This window comes from Epinephelus moara, chromosome 21 (genome assembly GCF_006386435.1).
Source record: "Epinephelus moara isolate mb chromosome 21, YSFRI_EMoa_1.0, whole genome shotgun sequence".
Classification (NCBI taxonomy): domain Eukaryota; kingdom Metazoa; phylum Chordata; class Actinopteri; order Perciformes; family Serranidae; genus Epinephelus; species Epinephelus moara.
In genome coordinates, this window is record NC_065526.1 from 37103452 (window position 1) to 37126914 (window position 23463).

Here is a 23463-nt window from a genome sequence, read left to right on the forward strand (position 1 = left end):
TAATTGCAAAAACAAGACACAGTTTGGGTGGGCAGGCCCTGGCATGGGGAGGGAAATGCAAGGATTGGCCAAAGGTATATTCCGTTTGGTTCTCAGTCAGAAATTTCAACTGGAACGCCCCCTGTATTCAGATTTTCAGGGTATCGGGGACCTTACCAACCTCAACCTCAAATTCCAAGATTGCTGCTCTGTGCATCAGCACCACTGAAAGCTGTAGCTTTATGTACAGTGTGTGGTAGGTCACAACACAAGGGCGGTTGCCTTATGCCTGTGGTTTGTTGGGGTAAATCAGACTGCATGTTAGTGCATGTGTGTATCCCACTGGCTAGCTGATCGCCACTGCTATGCAGTTAAGCATGGAATACACTACAGGATATCAGCCTGATTCTAGCCAGACACAGCGACGTACGATGTCAGCATGGTTGTGAATGACAATGAGTGTCGTACACGACAAACCATCACCACGTCTGGAACGCCTCACGACGTTCCAACAGAAAGTCTAGCATGTTTGATTTTCTTTTTGTCGTTCACGACTGGTCCTGTCACAGCCGTCACTTTGACCAATAGGAACACAGAGCAATCTGCTGCCATAGACAACTGTATGACAACAACACCCCAGCCTTTTTGATATTTCCTCTAGGGGCATTACCACACAGAGTAAAAAGGGAAAAATGATGGTGTGAAACAGTAGAGGCACTTTATCAACCTGGTGAGTACTGCCATTAGCATCAAGCTAGCAAACAGTGTTATTTCTTCATAATGGAGACAGACATAAGGTAAGAAAATCAAAAAATAGTGGCGGGGCTTTTACTCACCACAACTGCAAAAGGTACCAGCTTCATTTGAAACAGACCACATTATAAAAGGGCCGTTATTTATTATTCCCTCTGTATTTTTATGTGTTTACTTTTTATCTGCTCCCATTTGCCTTGATAAAGTTAATGCATCGCGCCGTTATTTCAAACTCAACACTTCCTGTATCTGTTTCAAATTAAAAGTCCCTTATAACATCGGTTGAGAGAATCCCTTAATTGTCTAAATGGGCTTTTATAGCGAAACATTTGCAGGAACTTGTTGTGGAGGATTCAGTGACTTGTATATTTGCGTATGGTACTTCAGATGTAAAATAGGACCAGAATAACCCGATGACATCACACACATCATGAAAGATGACCAGGGATAATTGGTGTGGACCATCGTGTAGTCTGTCATGTCTGTTGGCTAAGTCACAGCACAATTTTATGACTCCTCAATTGCGTCATGTGACATAGTGACTGTCCGAACAGACAGAAATGTTGTGTAGTGTGTACCAGTCATAAGTCAGGCAGCTAATGTCTGGTACACACTACACAACATTTCTGACCGTCGGAATTTTGGTCAGTAACCCATGACCAACTGACTTGGTTAAACCCAAAAGGAAACTAAGATCAGTCAGGGATTCGAATGCCGGTCAGGACAAGTAACACATATCCAGTCTAGACCCTTAGGCAAGATCCATAATGCTGCAAGCCTACCTCAGGATGAGTGAAACCATAAAAACAAGAGTCATACCGTCTGTATTCGCCCAACAAGGTCTGTGTCAGGTGTTTGGAAACCGGGGCAACCTAATGAGAAATGGGCTACAGGAACTAGACATAGATGGACTATAGCAGAGAACATGGAACTGTTGGAATGCTACTATACAAGTTACCCCAGCGAGAGGGGCTACATGCAAAGGATGTGGGATGTATAGATGCTTTGGAACCCAACATCTAAGCTGACAAAGAAACTACTCCTAGTCCAGTGTTCCAACATCCACAAACAACAACTAGAGATTGATGAGGTACAACAAACATGCTACAGCAAGGAGGAGCCAGGACGACAGGTCAGGACAACAGTGGAGAATAAGATTGGGTACCAAGCCCTTATGACACAGATTCCCTTACAGCAAGGGCGAATAACCTAAGTTTTAAGCTGGAAACCCAGCACTCTGAGGCCGATTACCAAGGCTTAAGTGACAAAGTACCCTCTGAAAGTCTACTAGATGATGTGAATGCAGCGGTATGAACTATCCCCACTCGGACCATTACTGAGACCAATCAGCTGATGTACACCACAGCAACAGTGATCATAGAGATGCTTGGCTACAAGATGAGCCATGAGCCACAAAAAGCATTACCCTCCATGGAGAAGGAGGCTGGAGGCCAAGATCAAGGTGACACAGAGAAGTTAGTCACTCTCAGAGCAAGGGAAAGGTGTGGGGGAGAAAAGGTTACGCGCCTGAAGAGATGGATTTAGTTTTAATAGACTTCCTTCTCCTTTATCATTATTATTATTCATTTATTTATTTTATTAGCTTTTTATTTTATTTTATTTCATTTATTATTTATTTTTTTCTTCCCTCTCATCCTTCCACCTGTCAACCTGTAGAGCAGACAGACACACAGACACAGACACACACAGACACACACAGACAGACAGACAGACACACACACACACACACACACACACACACACACACACACCATCCAACATAATCTTGTCCCCCTATCCCCCGATATCAACAATTTACTGGCCTGTATTCACTCTTGTAATCACCTTTCTTTTCTGATTTGTATTCACATTTGTATTCACAGTCTTTGTTGTCTTGTTCATGTTTTGTATTGTCTTGCAATAAATTTAAAAAACATAATAATTTAAAAAGAGGGATAAGCAGAAGCCAGAAGAATAAATAGGATGTTCTTCACCAAACAAGGTGGTAGTTCAGTAGAAGTTCCAGAGCAAGGGCAGAGCTGGTGAGATGCAAGGTGGTTTCCAGGTGGTGCAGGAGTAGAGCTCAGAGGCAGGAGTTGAACCAGGATAATGTTGAGGGCACAGCAGGAATACAGACATTAGCAAGGTATATCAAGAAACAATAAACAAAGAGGCTTGAACAAGACTGACTAGCTGAGTCTACGATCTGGTGGCGTGCTGAAGTTGGAGCCTGGTATTTGAAGCAGAGTAGACTGTAGATGGTTAGCAGCTGCTGCTCGACTCCTCATGCCAGAGGAGAGGGGCAGAGCTCCTGGAGGGAGAGGAGGCTGTAGCAGATATGCTACTTAGCTCCACTCCTACTCCACTTGGAATCCACCTTGCATTTCATCAGCTCTGCCCTTGCTCTCACCCTGAAGTGACGATGCTCCTTCTAATGTGGTTATGTTTTTTCAAAACTTTAAAAAGCACCCTTAAAGGCCTTACATATGCCATGTCTTTAACCTTTAAAGAAATTGTAAGGTCGGGTGCTAGGCACTACTCTGTGCCAACTTTCAAGGGCACGGAGGCAGGTTGTGTCTCAGGCAACCATAACCAGCACTGTATCATATCTTACTTACCAGAAATCCTGAATACAGAGCTGATCCTCTGGTATTTCACTTCACTTCACTTCACTTCACTTTATTAATTTGTCCCTTGGAGGGCAATTTGGTTTGCAGCAGACAGATTCAACACATACATTCAACAGTCACATTTAGACATAAAACCTACAAGATGTGAGCAGTGAATTACATCAAATGCACCAAGTGCACAGTTTACAATGCAGAGAGAGAAAGAATTTAAAAAAAGAAAAAGAAAATAGACCACTGGTCAGCATATATACAGTAGCCTACACAGCAAGTGTACAGTTTACAGTGCAAAGAAAGAAAGAATTGAAAAAAAATAGACCACTGGTCAGTATATATACAGTAGCCTACACAGTAAAGTGCGTAGCAGATAAATAAATAAATAAACAAGTACAAAATAATAGCAATGGAACAAGTTTTAAACCGCAGTGTAATTACCTCCTCCTCTCCGCAGCGTTTAGAGCCCAGATGGAGAGAGGAACAAAGGAAAATTTGTTTTTGGTAGCTGGGGGAACATTTAAGCGGAGGCCAGAAGGAAGAAGCTTATATTCCTGGTTAAGAGGATGAGTATCATCCAGCGCCTGGATGTTACAAATTTCGTCCAGACTGCTGAACTTCACCCCAGCTACTTTAGAAGCAACACGCACAATTCTCCCTAGGAGTTCCTGTCCTTGCTGGCAAGGTTTCCGTACCAACAAATGATAGAAAAAGAAATGATAGATTCGATAAAAGCACTGTAAAACATTTTCATCAGGGTCCTATCTACCTGGAATTTGGCGAGCTTCCTCAGACAAAAGAGGCGTTGCTGACCTTTTTTTGCAAAGCATATCACAGTTCACATCAAATTTGAGCGTGTTAGCAATTAAAGTGCCAAGATATTTGTAGTTGGTCACCAGCTCAACTGGCTGATTGTGAACGACACTACATTGAGAAACTGGGCATGGTCGTCTAAAATCAATACAAACCTCCTTTGTTTTAGAGACGTTGATTTGGAGGAAGGATTCTTCGCACCAAGATATAAAATCATCAAGAACCTGGCTGTGGCCAACTTCATCATCATGAAGCAGGCTGACGATAACCGAATCATCTGCGTACTTTATGATGAATCTGTCGGTGTGGCTAAAACAATCGTTTGTGTACAAACTGTATAAAAGGGCAGACAAAACACAGCCTTGAGGTGAACCGGTGGAGGATGTTAGAAGGCTGGACAATGTTCCATTCACTCTTACTTGTTGTGATCTGTTTGTGAGGAAATCAAAAATCCAGCACGCATCCAGCCCAAAGGAGTGCACAAGTTTATCAGCTAAAACATGAGGCTGGATCGTGTTAAAAGCTGACGAGAAATCAACAAAAAGCAGTCTAACATGGTTCTTACTACCTTCAAGATGCTTATATACAAGATTAAGTAAGGTAGCTGTGGCATCTTGTACACCTCTATTATCTCTATAAGCAAATTGAAGAGGGTCCAGTAGATGCTCAATTTTTGCTAATATTTCTGTTTTGACCAACTTTTCAAACTGTTTCACCACCACAAAGGTTAAAGCCACTGGCCGAAGATCATTCAATGTGGTGGGGTTGTTTCTTTTGGCAACGGGCACCACAACAGACTGTTTCCATGAAAATGGCACCTTCTGCTGGGAAAGAGACATGTTAAAAATAAAGTTAAAAATAGGACCAAGCTGCTCAGCACAAGTTTTTAACAGGCGACCACCAATATGATCAGGGCCAGGGCTTTTCCTCGGTTTACACTTCTTAAAATTACATCATCCTCATCAAAGAAGGAGTTCTGAGGAGGAGCGGACAGGCAGTTTTTTTATCTCAGCATGTTTATTACTGAAATCACAGGCATCAAATCTTACATAGAAATCATTAAGGCTCTAAGTCTGAGTTGTAGCCGTTGAGCTGAACTTTCTTCCTGCTACATTCTTTGGCCCCAGTGATCAGTCCCATGCAGAGCCTAGATTGTTTGTTTTGAGCTGGCACTCGATTTTCTCCTTATATTGTCTTTTGCAGGCCCTGATCTCACATTTAATTTCCTTCTGCAGGTTACACAAAATTAATCTATTCCCTTCTCTGAAGGCTTTTTTCTTTCTGTAAAGAAGGTCTTTAAGCATCTTAGAAACCCACGGTTTATTGTTGGGATAGGTTTTCACAATTTTTTCTGGTATGACACTGTTTTCACAATATGAAACACAGCTGCTCATGACATCAGTTAACTCAACTATGTCAGCAAAGGACTCCTTGAACATGTCCCAGTCTGTAGCTTCAAGGCAACCCTGCAGAATGAGGCAGGCGTCTTCATCTCAGACCTTCATGCTGAGATTCTGCACTTTGCCTTGCTTCAGTACAGTGCGGTAGACAGGGATGAAATGGATACAGTTGTGGTCAGAGGAACCCAGAGGTTGAAAGGGGATGGATTTGTATGCACCTTTAATGTTGCCATAGCAGAGATCAAGGATTTTATTGTGTCTGGTGGGGCATGTGATGTACTGGTGGAAGTCTCTCAGCGTGGTTTTCAGAGTACAGTGGTTCATGTCACCGAGGATAATGTGAGGAGTGTCCGGGGAGATTGATTGAGGCCTCTGTGTGACTTGATGGATAAGCTCACAGGCATTCCTATCATTAGCCCTTGGGTGTATGTACACAAGAGTCACAGATATCTGGGGAAATTCCCGAGGTACACTCTTAGAAATAGAAGTGCTAAGTAGAACCATATAAGGTTCTTCAGCTTGTCCTCATAGGAGAACCCTTTTTTGGTGACTGGTAGAACCATCTGTGAAAGGTTCCACCCAGCAGCATGACAGATACACAATCCAGGCACATCAGGCCGTCCTCAGCAGGTGAATTCATGGTGACATGATAGAGGGGGAAAAAAAGACATTTAGTACCATCAATCAAAGGTACATTTACTATAGCTGATGAAGCAGTAAGCCATCTACAAACAACAAAGTAATGCATGGTCCAATGAGAGCAATCAGTGTATGGACACATAATGATAACAGTGGAACAGACTGAATAAGCCTGTCCTCCAACTCCAATACTAAGAGCCACTAGTGGCACACAATTAGCTTCAGTTTGATGATACAATTCAAGGTGTTTCAGGTATCTCTTTTGTATTCTGGTTTTAACAGGACAATGGGGACATTGATAATTCATTCCAATCTCTCACCAGAAAATGTGTTTGAATAATCGCCCAAACCCTCTTGTTCAACTCAGTGACAAACTACATTCTTTGTCCAAACTGTGTAACTCATTTCTACAAGAAAAAAAACGACAAGAAGAAAATGATTGCATTTAAATAGTCCACCTTTTACCATAAAAGTCTTTAGCTAGAGTCAAGATGTTGAAATAAGATATTAGATTCAGCTTACCTTGATTCTCTGAAGTTGCTGTTTTTCTGTAACATCCACCTTCTGGTTGCACACAATGTGTGAACAGCAATCACTATTGATATGTCACACCTGGTCTTTAGGGAGGGGCAGATCATGTGGTGCAATCTGTAGGGAAACCAGGCCTGCGTTCCAAATCGCATACTTCTACTATATACTTTTAGTATGTACTGCAGCTGCCCTTTGTAGTGCAGTATGCATGCAGTACTATTGGGACACACTACATCCGCCATCACATCGCTCCCTGAACTCCGACCCTCTTGCTCACTTCCGCCGCCATCCGTAGCGCCACATTTGAATATTTTGTTTTGTTGTACTTCGGAGATGCAGCAAATCTCCTCTCGTCGAGCTCGCCAGAGTCGTGCATACCATCGGAGGTGCCGGAGAGCTCTGTTGCTGTTATGTCGTAATGTATGTTGTTGTTTCTAATAAACTGACGTGTTCACGTAAACAGTTCCAAGCCTATTATTAGTGACCTGTCTATTGAACTAGTCACCAGTAGGCATATTAACCCCCTTCACACATAGCTCTCTGTTGCTGGCAGATGTTTGTTGTTAAATATATTTACAGCTATGCAGCTGCTGGCACTATATTCTGTCTGCACGTGAAGCAGCCTTACATTCACATTACTTTTATTTGTAGTGTAACATACTTGCACATTCTTACTACATTACTTAATATGTATTTGACTTTTACTATTTATATATTTACTAGTCTATACTGCTCATACCTGGCCCATAGTGTATTCATATTTAGTCATATTCATTCATTATTTATACCACACTTACACCACTGCCTATACTGGTAGAATCTTCTATATTGTAGTCATAGTTGAACCCTAACATTGATTATACTATAATCACAATAAAGTTGAATGTTGTAACCGTGTTCTTGCAAAACTGTATGATATGTGACAGTATATAATCAGATCATTGCAGTCCTAATATGTAGTGTCTTAGTATCTCAAATTAAATAAACCATGTATGAAAGGAAGTGTGGGCGTTGGTTGTACACGCAGCTCAGTCAGTGTGACGTAACTTCCGCTGCGCAAAGGATTGTGGGTCAGAATGGCCAAAGAAGCATGCTGACATGCATACTGCGAAATATGACCGGATGTAGTAGAACATCCTGGTACTTTTGGCATACTGCATCTGACATACTATGTATTGGGACACACTAATTCTTTTTCTGGCATACTAAATAGTATGGTAGTATGGGTATTGGAACGCAGGGCAGCTCTCAGCTCCCACATACTAACCCAGCAGGGCAGCCAGCTCCCAGGCACCACACACCAAATCCCAGCCTTTCCCCTGGGAAACCAGGGTTCAATTCCCGGCATCAACACCCCTCCACACTGTAGCTTTCTATTCCTCCAGCCCTCCCACCATCCATAATAAAGGAATAGTTGATAAGGAGGGTCAACTGCCCACTCTCCAAAAAGAAAATACATTTAGGGCATTTTTTGGGCTCATGAGCTCCTCCCTCCAGAGGTTGAAGTTACAATGGTTAAATCAGGGTGACCTGGTAATTGAGTGGTTAGGTCACATACCACATAGACACAAGTGCTCTGAGCACTGAGTCCCCAATTCAACTCCCAACTGGTGGGACAATTTGCTGCATGTCATTCCCCTACTCTCTTCCCTACATTTCCTGTCTCTCTCCACTGTCCCTGTGCAATAAAGGCATAAAATAATTTAAAAAAAACAATGGTCAAACAAAACTAACATTGTGACTCAGTAGTTAAGAGCAAAGCAGTGCTATTTTGAAGACTGAGGGTTCAAGACATGATCTTCCCACCAGAGAGCACACCATGTAGCTACATTTTATATATGCACTGTTTTCTTAGCCACTCTTTATAAAGGCAACAGATAAATATTGTCTTCAACAGACAGATCCCTCTCAACTCAACCCTTGTCACTATGGTCTCTGCAGCCTACAACAGCTATGCACAGTGTATCTGACATTAGAGGGACTAACCAATTAACATATTCTCACAAAGCTGGGGTTTGTTATGACAAGAACTCAAGCAGAGAAATAATCTTGGTTTTCATGTCAAAGGTGACTCGAGGTGCCGAAAAAAGTAAGAAGAGCGGCTGGACGCTGGCTAGCTGACGCTAGGATTTAGCCAGCAAAAGTTTGTAGCCTCCGTGCTATCGGGGTCGCTAACACAGATAAGCACAGCTTCAGTCACAGTCACAAAGGATGGCTTCCTGCTCGCAGTTCACTTAAGCACCTGCACACATTAACTGCTCACATTAAACACACTAAAACAGTATAAAAACACGACAAAAGCTCGAAACAAGCGACCGCCATTCACATCTGCTGCTGGTTGCTGCACGAGCACGCGCCCTACGTCTTGTAAGTGTGTATTAGGCCAAGAATATTGTCCATGGGACAGATGTAAAGCTCTGGTAGCCCTGCAATAAAATGAATAACTTCTCCATATTTACTACAGATGACCCTGGCCTAAGGCAAGGTAGGGCCCCTGACTTGCATGGCTACAGAGATGTCAACATGGATTTGTACACAGGCTCACTATAAGCTGATTCACTGATCTCACTGTTAAGAAGCAGAAAAATAACTTTAATTCACCTGAATTCCCTCTAAATCTTTAACATGTTAGTCTGGAAGTTTAAACTGGTGTCAAGGTCATGGAGTTGGCTCACTGTGTGTTATCGATCTCTTCCCTTGTGAAGGTTTGTGGACTCATCACAGGTTTATATAATGAACCAAATGAAAAGACGTTGGCATGGTAAGGGTATGTTGTCTAGGCTTCAGTTGTTAACAAGTGGCGCTGATGGCTTGTAATTAGTCTATAGCTTGAGGTGATCCAAGCCACTTTTGATGATTTGCAAATTTGTTTAAAGATTTGTTCGTACCACTCTGCCCACACTGTGCCTCAGTAGCTATAGAGTGCCCCAGGGATGACATTTATCTGTAGGCGGACGCAGAAGTTAGCATTGTACTTGTTCCCTTGACAAAATGCCCATGGGATTTTTCTGATGGATTTGGGATTATTGCCAAAAATACGCTCTGTGGCAAACAGAAGTTTATGATACTTGCACATTTTGTACAGCAAGATCACAAATGAACACCATTTTCATGATTATTGAAGCCTAAATGCAATCAACAGAACCTTATAACCTTAGGCTATAAACGAACTACACTACGGTAGCAGGCCTAACGTCAGCACCATGACAAGACTGTAAAGCCGATTTCAATTTGTTTTGATTTAATTTGTTTCAAGGGTCTATGATCTATGTGGAAAAGGAAAAAAAGTTTTGTCTCCAATTTAGAATCTTATTATCAATTAATATCTTTGTGCACAGTTACATACTTGTCAGTTTCAGATTGCTGTACATATTAACAGATTTATCTACACGTGTATATATCTTTTATTAATCAACCAGTTTGATTACACACATTGATTAAGACACAGTTACATAACTGTAACCCAGTAACCTCATTCACTAGTCTGCTGATGTGGCACACTCTGGCCCAGTGTGACATGACAGATGTTGTCCCCCACCTGCCCCATCCTTATTTTTTGTCTTTTGACTTGCCTTGTGGTTTCTGGGTTTTGTTACATTTGTTTAGGTTCTTGTGCTGTTCCCACCATCTCTTCCTGCATGTTTACTTGTGTGGCTGTCACAGTCTCTGTCTCCCTTTCCCCTCCTGTCACTCTGCTGTAGTGATTTTCCACTCTCCCTCCCTCTGCTTCACTCTCCTGATCAGCCACACCTGCTCTCACTCTCCTGATCACCCACACCTGCTCTCACTCTCCTGATCACCCACACCTGCAGCTCATCCCCAGCAATCAAGCCTGCATAAAAGCCTCAGTCCCACACTCACCAGTTGCCAGATTGTTCTAAAGCATTATGCAAGACTTTCCAGCGTTCTTCTCCTGCCTGATCACCCGTTGCCGATTCTGTCTGTCCCCGACCTGCTCTCCTCGCCTGCCTTCCGTCTCTGACCACGTGTTCTGCCTCTGTGGACTGCTCACCTGCCTCAGACAGGCGGTTGCACCCACACCACCTACCAGTCCCTGTTCGGCCTCCGACCTTTCCAAGGTACCACCCGACTACTACAACTTCCAAGAGGTGTTCAGCAAGGCGAGGGCCACCTCTCTGCCCCCCCATCGGCCCTACGACTGCACCATAGACCTCCTGCCCGGCACCACACCTCCCAAAGGTCGCCTCTACTCCCTTTCCGCACCTGAAAGGGAGGCCATGAAGGCTTACATCAGCGACACCTTGGCTGCCGGGGTCATCCATCCTTCCTCATCTCCTGCCGGTGCCGGGTTCTTCTTTGTCGACAAGAAGGACGGCTCCCTGAGACCTTGCATTGACTACAGAGGTCTGAACGACATCACGGTTAAGAACCGTTATCCTCTCCCCCTCATCACCTCAGCTTTCGAGCTGCTCCAAGGGGCCACCATCTACACCAAGCTGGACCTCCACAACGCCTATCATCTGGTTTGGATTCGTGAGGGGGACGAGTGGAAGACGGCCTTTAACACACCCAGTGGACACTATGAGTACCTGGTGATGCCATTCGGCCTCACCAACGCCCCGGCCATTTTCCAGGCCCTCATCAATGACATTTTAAGAGACATGCTCAATAAGTATGTGTTTGTCTACCTAGACGACATTCTGATCTTCTCCCGGTCGAAGCAGGAACACATACACCATGTCCAGACTGTCTTGCAATGCCTGCTAGAGAACTCCCTGTTCGTAAAAGTGCGAGTTCCACGTCTCCTCTGTCTCCTTCCTGGGGTACATCATCGGCCAGAACCACATGGAGATGGACCCCGCCAAGGTCTCCGCCGTCGCCTCCTGGCCCGTCCCCGATTCTCGTAAGCAGTTGCAACGGTTCCTGGGGTTCGCCAACTTCTACCGAAGGTTCATCCGGGGATACAGCACTGTGGCCGCACCACTCATCGCTCTCACCTCCACCAAGGTACCTTTTCGGTGGACCCAGGCCTTCGAGGAGGCGTTTCAGCACCTGAAGGGTCGGTTCAGTTCGGCTCCCATTCTCCTGGTCCCCGACCCCGATAGACAGTTCGTAGTGGAGGTGGACGCTTCCGATGTGGGGGTGGGGGCCGTCCTCTCCCAACGCTCTGCAGAGGACCAGAAACTGCACCCCTGCGCCTTCTTCTCCAGGCGTCTGTCCCCGGCGGAGATGAACTACGACATCGGCAACCGAGAACTGTTAGCAGTTAAGCTGGCGTTGGAGGAGTGGCGCCACAGCTAAGAGACTGAACTCTCGTCAGGCCAGGTGGGCACTGTTCTTCACCAGGTTCAATTTCTCCCTCTCCTACCGGCCAGGCTCCCGCAACATCAAACCGGACACCCTGTCACGCCAGTTCATGGTCGGAGAGGAGAACACCTCTAGACCGGACACTATCCTTCCCGCTTCCCGCCTGATGGCCGCACTTACCTGGGAGGTGGAGGAGCGGGTGAAGGCCGCCTTGGAGGACCAGCCGGGGCCCAGTTCTTGTCCTCAAGACCGGCTGTTTGTCCCTTAGGACTTGAGGACCGACGTCCTGTAGTGGGCCCACGGCTCCCAGCTCACCTGCCACCCTGGGATTCAGCGAACTAAGGAGGTCCTGCAATGACGGTTCTGGTGGGCCACGCTGGAGGAGGACACCAGGGACTTCGTTAACGCCTGCCCGGTCTGCAACCAGAATAAGGCTCCCTGACGGGCCCCTGCTGGTTACCTGCAACCTCTGCCTGTGCCTCATTGACCCTGGTCCCACATCTCGTTGGACTTTGTTACTGGGCTGCCACTGTCAGGGGTTTACACCACCATCTTGACAGTGGTGGACCGGTTCAGTAAGATGGCTCACTTCGTGCCCCTCCCCAAGCTCCCGTCAACCAAAGAGACTGCAGAACTGGTCTTACAGCACGTGTTCCGGCTCCACGGCCTCCCGTCAGATGTGGTGTCGGATCAAGGCCCCCAGTTCACCTCGGTATTCTGGAGAGAGTTCTGTCACCTTATTGGAGCCTCCACCAGCCTGTCCTCTGGGTTCCATCCCCAGTCTAACGGCCAGTCCGAGAGGCTGAACCAGGAGATGGAGATGGCACTCCGCTGCATGACCTCCAAGCACCCCCCGACCTGGTCCAAGCAGCTATTGTGGGTAGAATACGCCCACAATACCCTTACCAGCTCCGCCACAGGGCTCTCACCCTTTCAGTGCGCCTACGGCTTCCAGCCTCCCCTGTTTCCTGCCCAGGAGAAGGAGGCCTCCTGCCCGTCTGTGGATGCCTTCATCCGTTGCTGCCGCCGGACCTGGACTCAGGCCAGGTCTGCGCTCCTTCGAGCCGCAGACCGGTACTCAACAGCCGCCAACCGCCGTCGCTCCCAGGCTCCCCCTTACCAGGTGGGCCAGAAAGTGTGGCTGTCGACCCGGGATCTTCCACTGAGGGTGGAATCTAAGAAGCTGGCTCCCAAGTTCATCAGGCCGTTTCCCATCGAGAAGGTTATCAACCCCGTGGCTGTTTGGCTCAAGCTGCCCCGCACCATGCGGATCCACCCTACTTTCCACGTCTCGAAGGTCAAGCCATTTCGGGAGAGTCCATTGCTGCCTGCCTCCCAGCCACCACCACCTCCCCAAATCATTGACGGGGCGCCTGCCTTCACTGTTCACCGCCTGCTGCGCTCTCGTCGTCGTGGGAGGGGCCTTCAATACCTCCTTGACTGGGAGGGATACGGTCCGGAGGAGAGGTCATGGATCCCGGCTCGCCAGATCCTGGATGCTCAGCTCATTCGGGAGTTCGATCGCCGACACCCTGGCCAGCCTTCCAACGTCGCCTCTGCAGGAGGGGGCGCCAATGCTGACCCCCAGTCCTCTCCCACGTCCGAGGCATCTGGTGCGGAAGAGGAAGACGAGGGGTCATTCTCGGAGGAGGACGATTCACGCTCCGAGGACGAGGAGGCGGAGGCGGAGGCTTCAGAAGAGTTTTAGAAGAGTGCCTGTCCCCGACCTGCTCTCCTCGCCTGCCTTCTGGTAAACTCACCTGCCTTCCGTCTCTGACCACGTGTTCTGCCTCTGCGGACTGCTCACCTGGCTTTGACCCCCTCGCCTTTCTCTGACTGCTCCTCTGCTCGATCGGCTGGTTCTTCAGGCTACGGACTCCTCGCTCCGTCATCAGCAGCTAAAGTAAGCTCCTTCCCTTCACGTCACGCAGTGAGAGAACTGAACTGTTCGGGTCCGGGGGCTCTGGTGCGCGGCCGGATTCGGCCTAATCACTCCCCCACATCTGAGCCTCAGAGACTGTGTGAGGGCACTCCGCCCGAAGAATGAACTGTGCACTGAATTGACTCATTGTGCTCCGCTCCCTGTTTGCTGTGGTGACAATAAAAGTCATTACCAACTGTTCCTGTTCTCTGTTGTACTGCTTTTGGGTCCAAACCATACCCATTACAATGGCAACCTCTTTTGATTGTCAGACAATTTGTACTGTCACTGTGTTAGGTCTTCTACTAGCTGTAGTTTGCATAAAAGTTCTTTGCCCAGTATCCAAACAGCATTATTGTCACAGATATTTTCATCCTTGCTTGCAACATATTGACATCACTCAGACACTTTGTACAGGCTTTTTTGGATAATATTCCTACTCGGGGAAAAAGTATTCATTGAACTTTCTCATCACAATGTCAATGTAATCTGCATACATTAGACAGCAAATCTGCACTGGCCTGACTTCTTTGTCTAGTTTAGTGGCAATTATGAATTCTGAATGCGATACATCCAGTTTGACTGATTCATCAAAAACAAAGTGTTCAGTGGGATTAAACTTTGCCACTCTGTTGTTTAACCTCTTTTATTCTGCCATATACTTGTCTTTCTAATCCTTGTAGGTCACTTCTGACCATGTATATGAAGTGATGTATATGACAGCGTTAGCATTATCCATATTAAATGTGTGATATAACAACTGACCATCTGTGTAGAGGTGATGGCAAGGTTTCACACTGGACATATTATGGTATAATAAAATGTTTTGTTGAATGCAGTTGGTTCACTTGTTTATCTTGCACTATTAATTAAATGTCTTTCTTGGCTTAGACTGAGCATTTGTTGTAATTTATCGATATTCACATGTGCAGGCTTATATGAATGTCCTACAGCAACATGACATGAGTAATTATGATCATAGAATCATGAGAAAAATATTAATGCATACATAGTGTAAATGTATTCTACCTTGATGGAATAGCCCCCCTCCTTTAAGATCCTCGAAAGGCTCTGTTGCTCATAAGCAAGGATGGTCACTTCGTGAAAAACTTTGTGGGCAAAAAGTTTAACAGTTTAAGAACAAAGTTGTTAACATAAAATTGTGAGGAATTTATGGACTTAACCATCTGCAATCCATAATGTTATCAGAAGATTTGGAGAATCTAAAGAAATTTCTGCAGGTAAGGGGCAGGGCTGAAAGCCAACACTAAAAGCTCGAGACTTTCTACCCCTCAGACAGCAATGCATTAAAAACCAACATGACTGTGTAAAGGATATAACTACATGGGTACAGGAAACACCGAGAGGAAAATGAAACAGAGGAAAACACAGTTCATCAATACATAATACAGGTTAAGACTGTACCATGCAAAGTGAAAGCTGCATATCAACAACATCTAGAGACACTGCCAACATCTCTGGGCCCGAGCTCATGTGAGATGGAGTGACTGAGTGGAAAAGTGTGCTGTGGTCTGATGAGTCCACATTTAAAATTGTTTTTGGAAATCATGGACATAGTGTCCTCAGAGCTAAGGAGGAAAAGAACCATCCAGATTGTTGCCAGAGCAAAGTTGAAACCCAACATCTGTGATGGTATGAGAGTGTGTTAGTGCTCATGGCATTATGGGTAACTTGTACCCATTTCCATTACAACATTTGGCCATGCCTAAATAAACCATGCTGCCCTGATTTTTTTTTCTTTTACCAGCTCAGACATACCGAGCCCCACTGAGCCATGCAAGAGATGGACCAGATACCAGAGGGCTACCTGGTTGATCCTACCAGTAGCATATGCTCATTTCGAAGATTAAGCCATGTCTAAGTACACATGGCCGGTACACTGAAACTGTGAATGGCTAATGTAAAATGTCGGCAGGCCCCAAACACATGTAGCCTAGGCTCCCATGACCGTAACCTGCAGCTGATGACCTAACAGTGAGCTTAATATATTTTACGTTCTTTTTGTTATTTTTAATGTCTCTATAATATTTCCAATATTCCTATGATGTTTCTCTGTTATCTGTATTGTATTTTCATGATTGAATATATAGGATCGACACACTGCCAGTTTCCTGCTGTGGAACTTAAGGTCAAAGTCAATGCTGCTGTTTGGTGTTTTGTCCGTATTAAAACATGATTACATCTAATAAAACTATAGTAGCCCCAGTCACAGTCGGCTCTGCCAACGAGACATTATTTAGATAGCTGACTGGAAGTCCGACACGATGGCAGGGTCAGACAGGTTACTCAACTCACTTACTAAAAGTGTATTCAAACAAACCTTGTCGAAGATAGGTCTTTCAGTGTGCCGCAGGTCAAAGACAACACACAGTGGAGGTTTATGTGCTGTTGTTTTACAGTTATAAGACTGAAAAAGACGGTTATGTTTGTTTGATGATAATGCAAGCCACTGTAGTAAAAGTGGTACTCTACGAGTCACCAATATACTTGTCATTACCTGCAGCGTCTGTCTATCCTTGATTAGAAATTGAATGCTGTATTATAAATGCTGATAAAGAGTGATAAGCATTCCTGGACAAATGCAGCCAGCTTACTGTTTCAAGTTCAAGGTTTCAGGTGACTAAGGAGCTGTTGTAGTAGTTGTCAGTTTTCAGTTTTCTTATCTGGTAATCGTCTGACCTTTGCACTTTTGTCAGATGTCAGTATGAACCTTGACAACTGGCTCTGCACGCATGATTTAGGGTTGAAGGGCTGTAGGGTTCACACATACAAAATAAAATGACTTAACAGCCAGGCAGTTGAAAAAGAAGGCCCCATGATGCTAATATTATTTTACTGGGGTTTCCAAGCTAAAAAGTACTCATTGACAACTTTGATTTAGATTTTGTCTAGTGTTAGTCTGTGTTGCTTTATTATTCCTGGGCTTTGAGCTTTCGTGATAGGCTGTATTTATGGAGGATGTATTCAGATCCTTTATCTTAAGTAACAGTAACAAACCATAATGTAAACATATTCTATTAAAAACAAATAAACAAACAAACAAACAAACAAAAAATGGACAATGGACAACGGACTGCATAATAAAGATGGGCAATGAGTCAGCTCCTCAAAAGTGAAGCCAAAACATCTTGATCACCCCCTGATGACTGGCTTCGGTATAGGTCATAAACTCGTCCAAAACTAAAAAAAAAAAACATTTTCCCAAAGATGGCTTTTGTCATTTTAGGTAGTACTTATCACACTGATATATGTTCAAGTGTCAGTTTTTCTAATAGGTTTGGTGTAAACTGGTTATTTAATGCTATAAAACAGGGGTATACATTGGAAACATTTTGTCAATCACAAAAAAATCCAGCGCAACTTGCATTACTTATAGAGTTCAGATTTTTTAAAGCGGGATTGTATGGGGTACTTATCTGTAGACAGTATATTACATACAGCACATGTCAGCTGGCATGTCCCCAGTTTGGAGAAGCAAGCTGAAAATAGTCTTAATATAGCTGACCCCTCCAAAGCAGTAGATTGCTTAGCTTCCATGTTAGACTCCAGCCTGCCTCTCTAAACCGGGGGCATACTGACTGACATCTACTGTCTGTAACGTACTGTCTGTGGGTAAGTACCCCATACAACCCCACATCAAAAAAATCTGAACTATCCCTTTGCTGAGGCTAATCAAGATTTTGCCATTTTAGCTGCTTCTTCTGCTTTTTTTTAAAATAGGGTATACATATATAGATATACATATATATATATATATATATTAGGTTAAGAAAGGTGAAATGTGAAATGCTTTTTGAGGAAGGGGAGTATCATGACATAATGATGATAATGTAATCTGGATGACTAACTTCTATCCAGTTCATATTAGTTCATACAGCAGTAACCTGGAGCTGCCCGCCCCTCTTCAGTTCACTACTGGCTAAAAACATCTGGTATCATAAACACACACACACATGAACACACTCCATGTTTGCATACAAACTACTGTACTTTGTTAGTACGTGCAAAAAGACACACAAACACTTTTTTGGGGATTTCAACATTTCATATTTTTGGGGTTTCGTAGTTTTCATGGCTCCGTTTAATTCTGTTGTGACATGTCCAACACCTACACAGATATTTTTAATCTGTTGTAACAGGAGAGGTTTTTTTTTTTTTTTTAATAGTTACTGGAAATCAATTGCAGTCGTGCAGTCTGACACATTTCCTTTGCAAGACAATGATGAGTAAGAACAACCAGAGGTGGAGATAGAGGAAAACTTTGTTGAACAATTGAAATGACTTAATCTACAGTGACTTTATTGGTTTTAAATTAATTGATTTACTATATCTTTAGAATGTAACTTAGTTTTTTAACTTAACTTGAACTTGAACTTAGTTTTTGTAGCAAAAACAATATTTTGACAATAATTTTGTAGAAAATGTTCATTGAAAAAAAATAAACAGTGGAAGTTGTGTGGGGGGACTGAGGAGTCAAGAGCGCAAAGAGCTGCATGAAGGAGGAGGGTACAGAGGGGAGGAGTAGAAAGAGAGGGGAAAGGCTGAGCAGTCACGAGCAAGGTTCAATTTTTTTGCATTGCACTGAATAGTATTAGACAGTGTTATGAGTTTACTATATGCGAACACACAAAATTAACAACTTAAAAACATTAAAAAATATTTTTATAGTTTCCCAAGAGGACATGTGAAAAACCTTTTAAAAAGTTATTGTTTTTTTTAAAAAAAAAAGGAACTTAAATTGTTTTTTCATGCCTAAAGAGGAATTAAAACACTTCTGTTCTGTTTGTGTCCCAAACTTAAAACCTTCTGGGCTTCCATTTTTGGAAGCTTGTCTAAGATTTAAAAAAATGGATACTGCTATTCACTCTCACGCAGTCATCTAAAAGACCTCCTCCCCTTTTTTTTTTCTTTCATTTTTTAACTTAACCCTTTTCTCTAATGTACTTTTTAAAAACAGAGATACAAGTACTTTATAGTAAGAAAAACAATTATAAAGCTAAAAACATGTACAAGGTTTTAAAAAAAAAAAAAAGAGTATAAAATGGTATAAAAAGTATCAATAGACAACATCCATTAAGAAAAAGCCCAAAAACAAAGTGAGTTTTAAGAGATTTAAAAGAGGTCACTGAGCAGTCTAAGTTCCACAGCTGAAGGGCCTGGACAGTAAATCTTGGTCAGCTTTATTGACAGGTTGAGATTTTTCAACCATCAGTAGAGACTTGTAGGAGAATCTCAGGCAGTGGTTAGGCAACTAGCAGATCCCAGATGTAGGCAGGAGCCTGACCATTCAAGGCTTTAAAAACAAGCAGTAAAATCTCAAAATCAATTCTAAAAGTCACAGGTAACATGTGAAGGGCAGTGAGGATCGCTGTGATCTGGTTGCTTCTCTTAGTACACATTAAAAGCCGGGCAGCAGCTTTTTGTATGAGTTCCAGTCTTTGGATGTTTCGCCTGCTGATGCCAGAATAAAGTGCTTTGCAGTAATTGAGTCTGAAGGAGATAAAGGCATGGATCACCTTTTCTAAATCTGCAGAGAAAAGTAATGACCTGATCTCCAATAAATGTCTCAGGTGGGCAAAGCAGGACTGCACCACTTTAGTACCCTGGGCATCACAAAACAAGGCTGGGTCAAAGATGACTTCCAGGTTACGGGCCTCTTTTTTGATGTTATTAGATAGGGCACCCAGACTGCAAGAGATACTGTTGATAGTACTAGGACTGGAGGGGTAAAGATATTGTGGTCCACTGTGTCAAAAGCTGACCTGAGGTCAAGGAGAATTAAAATGGAGTAGGGGCCTGAGGTGGTGACAAGCAGTAAGTCATTGGAGACTGTTAAAATGACCATAGCGGCTGGATAATGCAGTAAAAGAGCAGTCAAAAGGCAATGGTATGGTGCACCATATCATGGGTGTTTATTCACCAAACCAGAAAAAAACACATGCAGCGGTACAGGCATGCCAGCATTAACAGATGGGAGACATGACCAGCAACAAGGACAGATGGAAACTGGCGTCTTTTATACCCTATCACTGGTCCACTTGATTGGATGCTTCTATTAACAGGTTTTTTTTAACAAAATATATTATCTCATGGCTAATCACCACCGACAATATAACCAGCATACAATAACATAATATTTACCATTACTGCTGTACTGCTATTTACCCCGCCCCAGAATAAACACAAACCCACTACAATAAATATACATATATACACACCAACTACCAAACCCCCCTCTCCCTATCCTATCACTTGGTCTCTCCCGGAACCATAAAGTTGGTGTTTGGCCGAACACCCTGGAGGAGACACGGGAAGGACAGGTAAGAATCTACACAAACAACTCAAACACAGGCCGCAACTTTAACACATTAATAAACACTTTCACATTGCAATATTAAAGCACATTTATGTTATGTCTGATGAACCAAAACTCAACAGCACTTAATTTTAACTGTTTATCAATTATGAACCTTGTAGGTGCGCACACAGTATTGTCTACTCTAACTCCCTCTCTCCCTCAGGTGAAGCAGATTATCCACCACCGCACCTGGCAGAAGACAACACACGTCATCATCACAATTCATCAATTTCACCATGGTTTGAATTGTTCATCCACATGCTTCACATATTCAATAAAGCTCATGTGCAAATATGCAATGTGCAAACTGCTCTGTGCAAATCATGCTAATAAAGTGCAACTATCACCATGAAAGTGCCATGTGCCATTATTAAAGTGCCTCATTAAGTTGTTTGTTTAAAAAGTGACATTAATACACAGACCCAGTTGTACAATATTTACAAGGCCAAAGCCATCAGTCACTAGTAACGAAGGGCTCTTCGTTACAGAGACCTTACCCAGAGCAGTCTCAGTACTGTGAACAGAAACCAGATTGGAATTTTTCAAAGATGTGATTGTTGCTTGTGAAAGAAATCAGTTGATTAGAGAGGACCTTTTCTGAAATCTATGTGGAATCGATGTCATTGTGTGTTAACGCAACCTGTTTCTTTGAACCTGTATCTTTATTAACTTTCAAGGTGGGGACTCGAGGGGATGGGTGGGAGGTGGGGAGGGATGTTTGGTAAAGAAAAGCAAAATATAAGGAAAAACATTGTTTCAAATGTAATTCTGCGTGATTTTCATTTATCCTGATGACGGTTTTTATTGATGGTTCGATGACATCTGTTCTTTTACTAGTATAACATTACCAAAAAAAAAAAGTTGCCTTTTGGTTTTACCTAGGACATGGACAACTGTGTCCTGGGTGAAAGTCTAGTGTTTGTTTGACCCATCCACCAACCCTCACTCACACCCTACACAGACTTCTCGCTCTTTATACTACGATTGTTTTCAGCATCAAATATTGAGCGGATGCATTTACACTGGAGCTAGTTAAAAGTCTTAATCCAAACAACATCTAGAAATGGTGGATCCATGTTTGATCAACTTCTGTGTTGCCAGGTTATTGTGACCTGAAATAAACTGTGAGAGGTGTAATGAAGGCCAGCAGAGGGACAGAGACAGACAGAGGAAGAGAGATAAAAAAAAAGGTCAAGAGAGCAAAAAAACTGATAATCATTAAGCTGCAATAAACAAACACCTATAATCAACTGTTAAGTCTGCACAACCTTGAAACTCCTGATAAACTGCAGTGACACTAGAAGGCTAATGCAGTAAATCCACCTGCATACTGTAATAACGTTGATACAATATTATTTTTAATTAAAATAATACATTATGTATCTTGTTTCAGCTTGTAGTAGTTAAGCTATTAAAGGTAGGAGACAGGGGACAACCAAAGACTTTAGCATGAAGAGCAGTTGACAATATTTTTTGTCATACATTTCTGCCACACACCACTGCAGCCACATATTCAATTCAATTCAATTCAATTCAATTTTATTTATAAAGCCCAATATCACAAATCACAATTTGCCTCACAGGGCTTTACAGCATACGACATCCCTCTGTCCTTATGACCCTATTATTTATCTGTTAAGACATTTCAAATGCCTTTTGGTCACCTCTTGAGGAAGACAAAACATGCTGAAACGCTGACCCATGGAATTTAAAATAAGGAGACTGCATCTTTATTTACAATTATTTTTCTAGCGATTAATCTAGCGATAATTTTTTTGATTAATCGACTAATCTAACGATTCATTTTTCGATTAGTTTAACGCTTATTTTTTTGATCATCGATTATTTTTCCATTATTTGATTAATGAGGCAATTTAAACAATATGAATACCAAAACATTTCTTATTAACATTAACATTTATTGAAACATCAGTGTTTCCTCTATGGCACCCCCCACCCCCCCTTGAAGGTCAAGTTGATTTTGTTCAGATCACAACAGAAGTCATTTAAGGTTACCTTTCCTAGAACAGGTCTATACCTTGTCCATTTATTAAACAAACTAAATAGTCTTATGTTATTTATCTTATGTCATTTCTGTCTCTACATGGTCACATGCTTACAATTCTCCTCTGTTCTCTGTAACGCGCACAGTGGAGTTTGGCCACGTAAATAACAAATTCCAGCACTTGAATAGGCCATAGCACAATAGCACGGCACTGCTGCTGTACGCCGCCATTTTTTTTGTTTGAACTGATGCAAGTCGATGGCGTCATTTAGTAAATCAATGTACTGAATGTGTGAATATAGGTGAAAAACAAATCAACACAAAGACAAATGTCTATTTAGGAGCTTACTGTACATAAAACACCTTCTAGAAGCCCTAATCTGATTAGAAAAGCTGTTTTTGTCTTGTACGACAACAAAGAAGCCATTTGTTTATGATTTCTGTTTGTTAATAACAGTCTGTGGTGACAGTAATGGGTGAAAAACTCCTCTAGAGATGAGGAGCGTCATTGTCTACAAGACCCATAAGCCTCGACCAATTGCGAGCACTTAAACTAACTTGAAACTACTGGAAATCTCAGTAATGTACATTCGGCTCAAGCCCTGGTTTTCTTAAAGGGCCAGTGTGTAATATTTGGCATGGTTTATTGTCAATCTGAATCTGAATCTGAATATTCTACCCATTAATATGTTTATACAAGTGTATAATCGCTATAAAATAAAATTCGTTTGGTTTTCGTAGCCTTATAATTATGCTTTTATATATATATATAGCAAGGGCCTTGCTTTAGAGAGGTCGCCATCTTGCGCCGCCATGTATGTACGGCAGACCGAGCGGACAATCCAGCCAGCCAGAGAACGCATTTTGCGTGTAGAAATAAACCAACGAAGACAGCAGAAGGAAGGAAGAAGGAGGAGGAAACAGCAGAGAGTGTTAGTAGTTCGTCGACAGAGAGTAGTGAAAAGTTGTTTTAGTTACAAAGTTTGCGAATGGACCACACTTACCACGCAACAGGAGAGAATGAACCCGAATCGTCATCTGCGAGGAAAAGAAGACGCAACTTCACTCCTTGTGATGCACTCTCTGCGGCTCTTTTCCTCCTGATGATATATCTCCCCAACGATGGTAGCAGTAGCACCGAATCCCATTCTGTG